This window comes from Pinus tabuliformis, chromosome J (assembly GCF_031772625.1).
Source record: "Pinus tabuliformis cultivar Carrire ecotype Pingquan chromosome J, CPIR1, whole genome shotgun sequence".
In the NCBI taxonomy this organism is placed as follows: Eukaryota; Viridiplantae; Streptophyta; class Pinopsida; order Pinales; family Pinaceae; genus Pinus; species Pinus tabuliformis.
Genome location: NC_142295.1, coordinates 1,282,888,624 through 1,282,900,803, shown reverse-complemented (window position 1 = coordinate 1,282,900,803; position 12,180 = coordinate 1,282,888,624).

The window sequence follows — 12,180 nt, the reverse complement described above, 5'->3', positions numbered from 1 at the left end:
TGTCATAATGCCAACACTTCTTGGGATTTTGTATCAGGTAAAAATAAGTATTATTGAGTCAAAAATGTAATTTCTCACCTCCACACCAAGACGGCCCTAGCCTGATGAAGTCAGCCTATAAGAGGATAATTTGACCCATATAAGAGGCTATATATAGAAGAGAAGTTCTATCTATTTGAACATCAACTCAACAAGCTCAATACACATCAAAGAAGTGTAGAAAAAGAGCGAAGTTAAAGGAGATGAAGGAAGAAGTGCAAGTCGAAGTTTCTTGTCTATCTCCCTCTCTATATTTTATGTGAGGTTAGTGGGATATTTTCTTTCTCTAAGTTCTTCTACTTGGAGAGTCGAAATTCTCAATTTTTGGATCAAAGATTATGCTACAAGAAGGTCAACATTCTGGATTTATTAGGTCGAAGTGTTGTTGCTGCAGGGTCAAAGATCCAGATCAAAGTTCCTAGAAGGAAGGTTTGACTTGGTAGTTGGAGGAGGTTTGTGTCTAGGTTGAAGAGTCTTGGATTATCTCGTCTTAACTACTGAAGGAAGAAGTTTTACTGTGTTTCCCCTTAGATAGTTGTTTTTCCCTGGAAGAATGCCTACATCTTGTGTCTCTTGTTCTTGTGATGTTCATACACACATAATTTGGTAATTTCTTGATGAAAGATAATATAGTAAATAAATAAAAGAAGCCAACATAATTCACAAGTAATTATCAAGCAAGAGAAATCTAACCCTAAATCTACTAACATTGTTTTCTCAACATGGTATTATAGCTTAAGTTAAGGAAGATTGCAAATCACTCTATTGGATTGAAAGAAAGGACTACTCCCTATATGATAAGATACTTGAAAATGGTATTCAAAATTGCAGGAATTTAGATCAAAATAATCATGTACAACTTATTCAATCAGGTCAAAATAAAAGAGTTTTTGGCTGCACTCACAGGTTCACTCAATGATGACAATGCATGGATTAATGATAGTGGAGCATCAAGACACATGAAAGGATATAGAAAACAAATTCAAACTCTATTAAAGGAACAATATTCTCATGCAGGGGAATTGGGAGACAACAAAATCTATGATGTTAAAGTCTTGGGATCAACTTCTTTGAAGCTAGACAATGGAGAAAAGCTACATCTCAACAATATACTATATGTTCCAAGTTTGAAAAAGAAGTTACTTTCAATTTCTTGCTTAGAAGATAAAGGTGATAGAGTTTCTTTTGTAGATGGAAAGGTTTTGGCTTGGGGTAAATATTCAAGCATTGATAAAGCTAGAGTTATTAGAATTCGTAATAGCATCATCTGCTCAAGCCCTAGTTCACATGGAAATCAATCCCATTGAACTATGGAATAGAAGATAATTACATTTACATTACAAGGTTCCCTCTCTCAAAAAATTGGTAAATGGCATTCCCAATATTAAAGAATATTGTGAAGGAATATGCAAGGGATGTGCCTTGGGAGAATACAAGGAAACTATTTACAAGAAGTGAAACAAGGTCTAAAGAAATACTGGATCTTATCCATTCATATGTGTGTGGGCCTATGTCTAACAAATCACTTGGAGGTCATATTTATTATGTAACCTTCAATCATGATCACTCTTTAAAGTCGTGGATCTATATACTCAAAACAAAGGACAAAGTATTTGAAAAGTTCAAGTAATTTAGGTCTAAAGTAGAAACCTTAACCAAAAGAAGAATAAAGACTTTGAGATCCAATAATGGTGGAGAATACACTTCAAAAGAAATAATTTCATATTGCGAAGAAGAAGGAATTAAGATTTAGCTCATTGTTCCCTACAATCCCGAACAAAATAGAGTTGAAGAAAAGAAAAATAGAACACTTGAACAATGTATACGAACAATGACATTTGATCAAGATATTCCTAAATTTTTATGGGGGGAGCTACAATAACAATTGTATATATATAACAGATATCCTCATAGAATCCTTGTTAACATGACACTCAAAGAAGCATTCACAGGAAGGAATCCATGTGTGGACCATCTCTGAATCTTTGAATGTCCCGCCTATGCTTAGTAAGAGGAGTAAAAGGTGTTTGTCATAGTATGTTACCTAATGTGGTCTAATTGGAGGAAAAAGAAGTAATTTTTACGAAATTACTATGCAAGGGCTTGATGGAGAAAACCATGAGAGAATATATGGGTTTTTCCACCTCCTTAACTCTCTAATTGGGCTTGGGATCACATCATCCTCTCTCGCCAGCTTGAATTCATTGATAGTCGAGTGACTCCTAGTCGATGAGAAGCTCAAGAAGTACAATATCCACCATTTCTGAGATAAAGGAGGCAATCATTCCTACTTTCAAGGGAGTTTTTATCAACTTCCCTTTTGTATATATAAACAAGAAGAAAATATCATTAGGATTCGAAGTTTTTGTTCAACTAGTTGTAGGCATTGAGCTTGAAGATTGACATTATCACTTTGAACTTTTATGTGATGTATGAGACCTGTACTTTTTGATAATGAGAAGTTGGATTTTAAGATGCATATGAGTTATTTTCAGAGGGCTGAGACCCTTGGGTTTGGGCCCAACCTACCGGCTTTTGGAACTCTTCTTGTACTTATATTTTCTTCTTGATTCCAAGAAGTTCATATTTTCTTTCAGTTCAGTAGAGATTAATCTATAAAAACCTGTGGTTGCAAACTTCTATATCACATCTCTTCTGGGAGAATGAGTGGAAGGATTCACAGCCTCAGTCCAAAAATATTATGTTTAGGATTTCTCGAAAACAGATGAATGTTAGTTGTTCTTATTTAGATTTTATTTTTGTTGCTTAGAACTCATTTTAGTGATTATATTAGTGTTATGGCATAAAATAGATGTTATTATCAATGATAAATGTATGTATGCATATGATTGATTGCAGGATTATTTTGATCTACATGGAAGGACACCTTTACCACCTCCACCTTCAAATCCTTCATCTTATATTTCCACCCTCCATTTTGTCCCAAAACTCTGTTTTCATAAATCATTTTTCCTAGTAATCTTAGGACAACGTGAGCATTGATCCTAGTGCCAGACATATCTCTTAGAGGTCCTAACCATGGCTAGAGGGCTCAACCCAACCTCCCTTCTTTTTCTTCAACATCTATACACCTATCCATACCCTCAAGGCATCATTTTCATCCTCAAAAGCCACTCAGAACCCCTCCTGTAGCATTACAGGCCCTCTCGTAACAATACAAGACCTCCTCTAGCAGCCACCTGGAGCAAGTTTGTAGCACCACTTTCCTTCATTAGTTTTGATGACCACTACAACTTGATCTAATTCAATATGAATAATGACTCCCAGCTATGATTTTATCATCAGGGCAAGCTTCTAGGCCACTCCAACCATTCCTTTTCTTCACTGTAAAACCAAGTAAAATTAGTTTTTTTTCACAAGTATGATGCAAGTAGGCTACTTATTTTCAAGCAAGTGTGAACTAGGTAGAAGATACATGCAATTATGATTAGTATTTTGATGAATTATGCAAGATAAAATAGATTCCTTTCTACAGGTATATTTGGTAGCTTGATGAATTTTGCAAGATAAAATAGCTTTCTTTTTGCAAGTATACTACCCTCTGTCCTTCCATGAATTCATTAATTAACATCTACAAGTTGATTAAATGGATTTCATAGATAGAATTAGTTTTCAATTATACCTTTAGCAACAAGCTCTGATTTCAATTCAATAGGAGGAATGGCCTCTCAGCACTTTGATCTAATATCATGACTGAGGGTGGCATGAGTAGAATCCAATTTGTTGTGCATATAGCACTACCACCTATAATTTTGTACAAACCCTGGGTTGATAATTTGAGTTGAGGAGCCCTTGGGAGTTGCAACATTCTTGGTGCAATACCAGGGCTCACTAGCAGGCATTGGCGAGCGAGAGTTGGGCACCAAAATCTAACGCTGGGCATGCAAGTTGATCTGACGACCCACAATGCCCCATACCATCGACCTGCACGAGGGTTAACCTGACCATCAAGTGCAAAGTGAGACACATGAAAGCCCCATGCTTCCCTCAGACGCCTCTAGAAATTTCAAATGTCAGTCCAACGACGACGTTAAGGGTGTCACATGAGCATTCCTCACAGGTTTCTCCGCCACATCAACTAACCACACCAACCTCCTTCCATGCCAAACCCTATGCCATATCACCCTGCCCAGTCACCTTGACTACCAACCATTGCTTGCCACGTGGTACAACCCTAGTGAAAGATGGAAAGCCGACCTATCATGCCCACATCAATATGATGTCAACATGAATTCCACCTTAAATTTTGCACCCAATAATTTCTAGCCATGTGTCAAGCCAAAGTTTTTATATAAAAGGGTTTAGGGGCCCATTTTCTGATTATTATGTCTTATTTAGCCTCCATCTCAAACTGGGAGCACCTATGAGTTTAACTTACCCATTTCTGTGCTCTCCAAGCCAACATTCACATTTCTATACTAGCAATTAACCCTTTGTGAATTTCACCTGCAAAAGTGCTCAGTGCAACAAAATTGGGAATAATTTGAGTTTTAAAACAAGCACTAACCCTTCCTCGTGAAGAAACACGTGCCTCACTTGAAAAATCACTATCTGGGTGAATAAAACTCCTATTTTTGTCAAATTAGTTTTATAATCCTCATCAAGAACCAATTTCACCTTGGAATTTTCCAAATTCAAGTTCAAATTATTCAAAAACCTTTAATTTGACATTTTCAAACACCAACCAGTCCCATGAGTCAAAAATTTTAAATAAGCTTCACTCCACCTCACTGTAAAATCTCCTTTAGCCACATGATGCTTACTCATTGGTTGGTCAATCCCATTTGTAAATATCACCTTTGTCAATTTCTCACTCCTCAGTCAACTAGCCCCCTTTCAGTAAATTCCATATTCCTCATGACCACCTCTTCCACTCCAAGCTCTTCTAATGTCTCAATGGTTGAGAAATCCAAATACCCTAAATTTTATGATGGTGATGCAAATGTCTGAGACTTCCCCACCATTTTTTGGGTCATATCTCTAGGAGAAATTATTTCTCCAAGATGGTCCTAAGCGGTGGCCAGCATACCTCTTTAGGATGTTACCTTTGGACCTTAGTCTTATGGGATCTCTTTTACTAACCTTTGAGTTATAAGGATGGTATTTCATGGGAAACCCTGATTTTGGTTGCGTGGTCCCACTCCCTCATCCACATATATCACTCCCCCTCCATTCATTATAACCGCATTTCATCATTTTTCCCACCTAGGTCCACATTCATTCACTAGGTCCACATAGGGTTATCCTACCCTTCCCCTTACCCACACCTTAGCTCAAGCATGGAATGATGCCCTAGAGGTTGATGCAGCTAAAAAAAAAAGTAAAAACATAATTGGACACATTCAACAAGAAAATGTACCACAAAATGAAAAATATGGTCGGGACAAACACATTTAGCACATGGGAAAAATCCAATGCATGAGCTCTACCCCATTCCCATGGTCATAACCCTGGCTGCTATAGGCCCTAAATGAGCCTCCTCTATCATTAAGGAACCCATGATTGTCCCAGCCCCTAGTGGGAAATGAACTGTGCCACCTCAAAGGGATTATGCACTACTATACCTTACACATCATGATATTATTCCTTGAGCCTTGAGCATTTAATTAAAGAAAAATCATAAAATGAAAAAGGAATATGAAGAAATGTGGAAAAATCAAGGTCGGGGTATCTCATGCACCACAATTTCTCCCTCCTATACATTATATACCCAAGTGTGGGCTTCCGCTTTATTAGATACGCTTGTACCTTAGTGTGTGACTTAGGATTTCCCCCTCCATCCCCTACTTTGTTCCATCACTTTATCACATGCCACAACCATTTGAAGGATTTAACTTGGACATATCATCCCCATTAAAAGTAGAAAGAACCTAATAGAGTACTTGGTTAACCCCCTGTAGAGCTTGGAAACATTAGCACACGCCAAAGCTCACTATGTAAGGGCATGTCATTATGAAGTGCACACTTGTTATCCATGCTTTGTAAGCTCTTTAACTTGATTTCTTTAAATGACTTGTTGTGCTGGAAGGCAAGGAGACACATTGGATCTTATGCAGGATTGCAGATGGTCTCCATTTTAGGTTTGGTCCCCCTATACGGGGTCCTAACTCTGTAGTGGGATACATTGGCACATGTAGGGTGTATATAGAGAGCCGTGGGATTCCACAACAGTAGAAAAGATCCCATGGATGCCCAAATATGTTAAGAAATTGCTTGAGTTTCATCTATTGGATGAGGAAGATGCACCTAGTTCACCATACCCAGTTGACCACACAGTTCTATCATGCACATGATAGATGACCCAGGACCTTTAGGATGGTGTGACATCACCTATACCATCATTTTCTCCCTTTCATATGGTCTACATACATATTTGATATATCTAGAGACCCATGAGGTCACTTGTGCGCCCCCACACCCATTGGGAGCACCACAGGTTTATTATTTGGAAAACAATAAACCAACCCCTTGTCCACTACTTTTGGGAGTCCTATTTAATATTTTGGCACCTATGGACTTCATCAAGCATCTTAGAAGGCCCAACAACATGTATTATTGATCATTTGACCTCTTGAGAGGCTTATTCTTTTATTTATGAGCTAGTTTGGTGGGTTTGTCACCGAAAGTTAGTTATTTTGCACATTATTTTATTTTAGGGGCTAATGTAGACCTAATTAGATAAATAAAATTCATTAGAAGTGTATAAATACAAGTTATATGAATCCATTTTAGAATCATCACTTGGATTGGATCATATATTCTTGTAATATTTTCGTTATCTTTTGAGGATGAGATTTCTGTAATGAATTTCGATGTTTGGATAATCTTCTTTGTCTTGGAGCTTCTATGATTGGAAAATCTTGGTGATGGGATATATTATCCTTACATGTAAGTAATTCTTTAATGTTATTTTTGTTATTTATCTTGCAACAATCATGATGTTTGGATTTTCGCTATTCTACGATTAATTTGTTGCTTTGCTTGGAACAAAATTATGGAAATCTCATCTCCAAAGAATGTTGTATCATGTATGGGCCATGTTTGAATGAATGAATGTTACTAGTCTTCCTCATTGAATTTTGCTTGAAAAGTCACCAAATATTGCTAAACGAAGTATAAATTACCTTGAAGTTGCTTCCATCAAGCCCTAGAGCCTAGCGAAGTTGTGTTTAGGCCTCCTTGACAAGAGGGAATCAATATAAACCTTGAATATTCCATGACTCCATCTCTCCCAAAGTAAAAAATCACTGGTCCCCTATAGGTGATCACCTTAAAGCATGTTTTTCTCACCTCCTCTCTTTCTTTCTAGGCCTAGCCTACAAAGGTCACCTAGGGCATCACTTATCTCACAATCTAGTCATCCAAATACTTAAATTTTTTGTCCACAATTGCGTTGGAGTTTTCTCTAGAGTCCCACCAAATTTCAAGCAAATCAAATGGTGAGATCCTGAGATATTGCAAGCCCTAGCTCGAGGATCGTATCTTGCCCTAAGTTAGCTTTGGCTAGTGAACTCATTGGGATTATTGCATCAAATTCAAAGAAACATTATCCTCTAATCCATTTCTCCCCCTTGTTGGGAATGGGATGCCCCAAGGATAGTTTTGGGGCTAAAAGCCCATGTTTTGGGTCAAATTCTATAAGAAAAATGTAAAGTCTCCGCATTTTGTGGTCGCAGAGTGCGAAGGTGTCATGAGTCATAAAGGGTTGTCTGCTCTTATTTTTGTAAAGTAAAGTCGGCTGTAAAAGATCTACCCATCGTCCATAGACCATGGGATTGTATAAAATAACTAAGTAAGCTCTAAGTAGTTCAGAAGTCGTTAAGATAATCATAGCTCTGAAGTAAGAAGTCTAAGTTTTGTGTCATAGCGTAGGTAGAGGCTCTATAGCTGAGTGTGCAGAGGCCTAGGGTGGAAGTTTGTAGCTGAGTGCGCAGACCCCTACAGTTGTGTGCATAGGATAGATAGAGTCTGTAATCACTTGAAGATATCAATAAAGAGAGGTATCCTGCAAATTCTGTGTCTTTGTTCTGGTTAATTCATTTTGTCTTTTTATGTATGAATTTCATTTATAATGTTTATATGATGCGCGAATGTATGTAATTATGTTGGTTAAGTGAATGTAAGTAAGAACATCTGTTTACACAGTGATAACTATAATTGTTTAATAAGATAAGTAAGCCACTTAGAGTAGATTGGGAATCTGCATGGTACACTGCCCTAGCAGTGTGAAAGGACCTGAGCCGCAGGTTAGGGCTACGTGAAGGTCAATCGTACCTTTTTGCGGAGGTACTGAAGGGCAGAATAGAGGGATAGTCTGGCAAGCCCTAGAACTAAGTGACCTGTGCGAAGGTAGCAATAGAAGGAATAAACTGAGATCACAACCATCTAAGGGTATGGAAACTTGGTTCCAGAATCCCCCCATACTTCTTCAGGTGAGACTTCGAACTGCGCTCCGCGGGCTAATGTCAAAAGGGCCAGTAGTGTAGGGATTTATTTGGCTAACTAACGTTGAACCTGGGTCAGGCCCCAATAAGCCAACAAATAGTTGCGTTGTCAGGAAGGGAATCTTCATAAGAGATGTGTGATGTCGTATCACTGGAATCCAACTAAGAAAGATATTAGAGATTGATTGGATAGGAAGATCCACGAATTCGTGGTGCAGGATAACAGAAACCCACGACTGACAAAGGAACAGTGGCTGGACAGGTACCTATATACAGAGATCCACGAGATTTTTTTCTGCTCCTTTCTATCTAAGCTATACAAGTGGATCACGAAGCTAGTAGATAGCCAAGGAAGGTGGAGACTTGATGGTCCTATTATTTGGACCCCAGAGCTAGTATAAATATTGGAAGCATCGGAGGATAAGATCGCCCGCATTGTCAATCATTGGCTCGATCGTGTCATAGGAGTATTTGTAACCGAATTCACCGTCGACACCTCAGTCAGTTACAGGGAGGTAGAGCCATGCTTTTTCAAAAGTCCACAAGGTAAGTACTTGAAATATTTGAATACAGGATTAAAATGTTATTGTGCGAAAAGTAGGTTATCCAGTTGCCTTGATGTTTGGAGCTACGCGAAGCAGAAAAACTTATAGGAACAAAGGGAGAAAGGGTCTTGAATATAGTCCATTGGTTTAACCTCCATAGGGTGACGAAGAAGGAGTAGCGTAGGCTTCTCTGCAAAGTGTTATTCAGTTAATAATACAAGGGTCTCCGTGATTGCCAACTCCACCCACACCACCTCCAACTTCACCACCATCACCTGCGACTTCACCCATACCACCTCCACCTCCACCATAGTTCAATATGGAAAATTTAGTGAAGCTGGCTTTGTTCAAAGGCTTGAGAAATGAGGACCCAGACCAGTTACGATTTGTCGTGAAAGCCATATGGGAAGCTAAGGGTGTTACAGATGATCACATGAAGAAGGCGACATTGGTTAGTGCTCCGTAGGATCACGCACTAACCTGGTATATCAGGTACTCTCATGATAACTCGAATGTTGGAGTGGAAGACATCTAGATAATATTGAATAGAGAATTCAGTAGGCCTAAATCTAAGGCATAGTCGATTGTGGGGTTCAAGGAAATTGGGATGTAACCAAGTGAAACCCCTTGGGAATTAGATCATAGATTGAAGTGCTAAATCCATGAAGCTAACATGAACTTAACAGACGGACAACATCGCGAGTGGTTTGTGGCTTCTCTCCTACCACACCTAAGGGTTGCGTTGTCACAAAAAAATATAACGACTCAGGTAGAGGCCTTGGAGATTGCAATGAGACTGCATGAAACACCGATGCAGGATCCAAATCTGGGGGTTCAACAGATCCATGCACAGTTGAAAAACCATTGCCTTGAGATGAAAAGTTTGAAGCATGGCACGATAGTTCAACTAGAGGTGCACGAAGAGGTATGTTGCCTGAAATGGAAGGGTCAAGGGCATGAAAAAGACCATTGCCCGGTCTTTGTGAACTACATTGCAGGAGGGGGAACAATGCCTTTGAGGCCAGAAGCTCAAGCAGGATCGAGCGTGAGGCCTACATTGTGGTGCGCTATATGTTAGGTAGTAGGAAAAAATGCCATGGATAAATGTCATTTGCTGCAGAAGTTTGTACAGACACCACAACAACCGTTCTCCAACTTTTGTAGGTCGGTAGGGCATGACGAGTGTAATTTCAGAAGTTATGAATTGATGATGGATAGAACTCCCACCTATAGGGTTCAGGCAGAAACATGTCCCCCTGAGTAGAGCGCAGGGATGGCACGAACAGACTTTCAGGGGCGCGAACGAGGACAAGGCGGAGGAGGACCTAGAAAAGGTCGGGGACAACTGATCTGCTACAATTGTGTAGGGCCAGGACACTACGTCCATGATTGCACTAACCCAACATGTCCATCATGCAAGTATTGCACTCTGTTTGATCATGAAATGGAAGACTATCCTACGCTGATAGCAAGGATACGTGACAAAGGGGCGCTACCACCTCGCCCGACATAGAACCTACAGATGATGAGGTCTGAGCCATGCTAAGAGGATCCAAACGTGAATATAGTGCTCCGAAGTGGAATCACAATAGTAGATGACAAGGAGAAACAACGTGAAGATAGTACATGGGTTTGCAAAGCTCCGACGAAAGAGGTTGAGTTCGATTTGGAGCACGCATGTGAAACATTCATGGAAGCAAAGAAGAGATTTACTGAGGCCTCCACCTCAGGAAGCAAGGATAAGCCTAATGAGGAGATGGACCCTTTTATGCTTACAACCTTTCTAGAGACCTACATGAAGTTACTGATCAATAGCAAGGCTATGAAGGGGTTATAGGATCTCATAAATAGATGCGCTGGAAATGATCTGAGTGAGTCGTGCGTAGTATGAAAGATTGGTAAGCATAAAACAAGGATAGGACGAGAGATGAGATTGACTGTGCAATTAGGAGAGTATGAAATGGATCAGGTTATTTTGGACCCGTGGTCAGATGTGAACGTTTTACCGAAGTAGACTTGGGAACGGATGGGGAGACCCACACTACAATGGTCTCTGATTCAGCTAAGAATGGCGAACCAGCAGAAGATCACTCCCATGGGGTAGCTGCAGGGGGTGACTATAGATATTGAAGGTGCAAGTGCATTAGCTGACTCCTTGGAATTGATTGAGCTACTGATATGAACGGAGTAATCAACCTAAATAAGTGAAAAATGATATTTGAAAAGAAATCGCTCTGCTTAATAGGACCCCTAAATCCTGCTGAAGGATCGCGCTATACTGAGCCAGTCCTCGATTATGATATAAATGACGATCTGGACTGTATCTACAAGATAACAACGCGAGACCAAGATTGGGTGAATCCAACAGCGGATGGACAAATTACATGGGATCACGAGAGTTACTACACCTCGGAATTTGATGAAGAATTAGAGCATTGGCAGAATCAGTTACATGAAGTAACTACACTAAGCTGCAACATGATGACCTGGTCGCTGCGCTGTGTGTCGTCAGAGGTAAGAAATCTGCCTACTTATGATGGCCTAAATGATGTAGATATCTTTTTGGATGCATTTGAGAGGGAGGTACCAGAAAGCAGCGCTTCAAAGCATTGCACTAGGCACTGCATGCTACGCCCAAAAGATGGTGGGTACACATAAGGGAAGCTTTGATGATTGGAGCGAATGTAGGAGGATGATGAGAACATGATTTGGGAAGCCGAAGGTACGAATAATAGAAAAATATGATGGGCAAGATGATTTGTGCATGTACCTAGACAAATGGGCTTAGGATTATGGAAAGAAGCCCCAACCTAGATGGGTGCACTTGTTCTGTCATACCTTGGACGTCGTCTCAATGAACTAGTACGTAGAAACAGAGCTTCGCCATGCTATAGGTGAATGGGATATTTTGGGACAATACCTTCTGGGAGGCCATTTTAAAATGTATATGGACCATTTCATGCTAAAGTACCTGGTCAACAAGCCTGTGTTGGGGGAGAGAATCTGCAGGTGGTTGTTATTGTTCCAGGAGTATGATTTTGAAGTTATTGTGAAGCATGGATGACTAAACATGGGACTAAACCATCTATCGCACATCGAAATAGGGGAAGAGCCCACTAATTTGGAGGAGT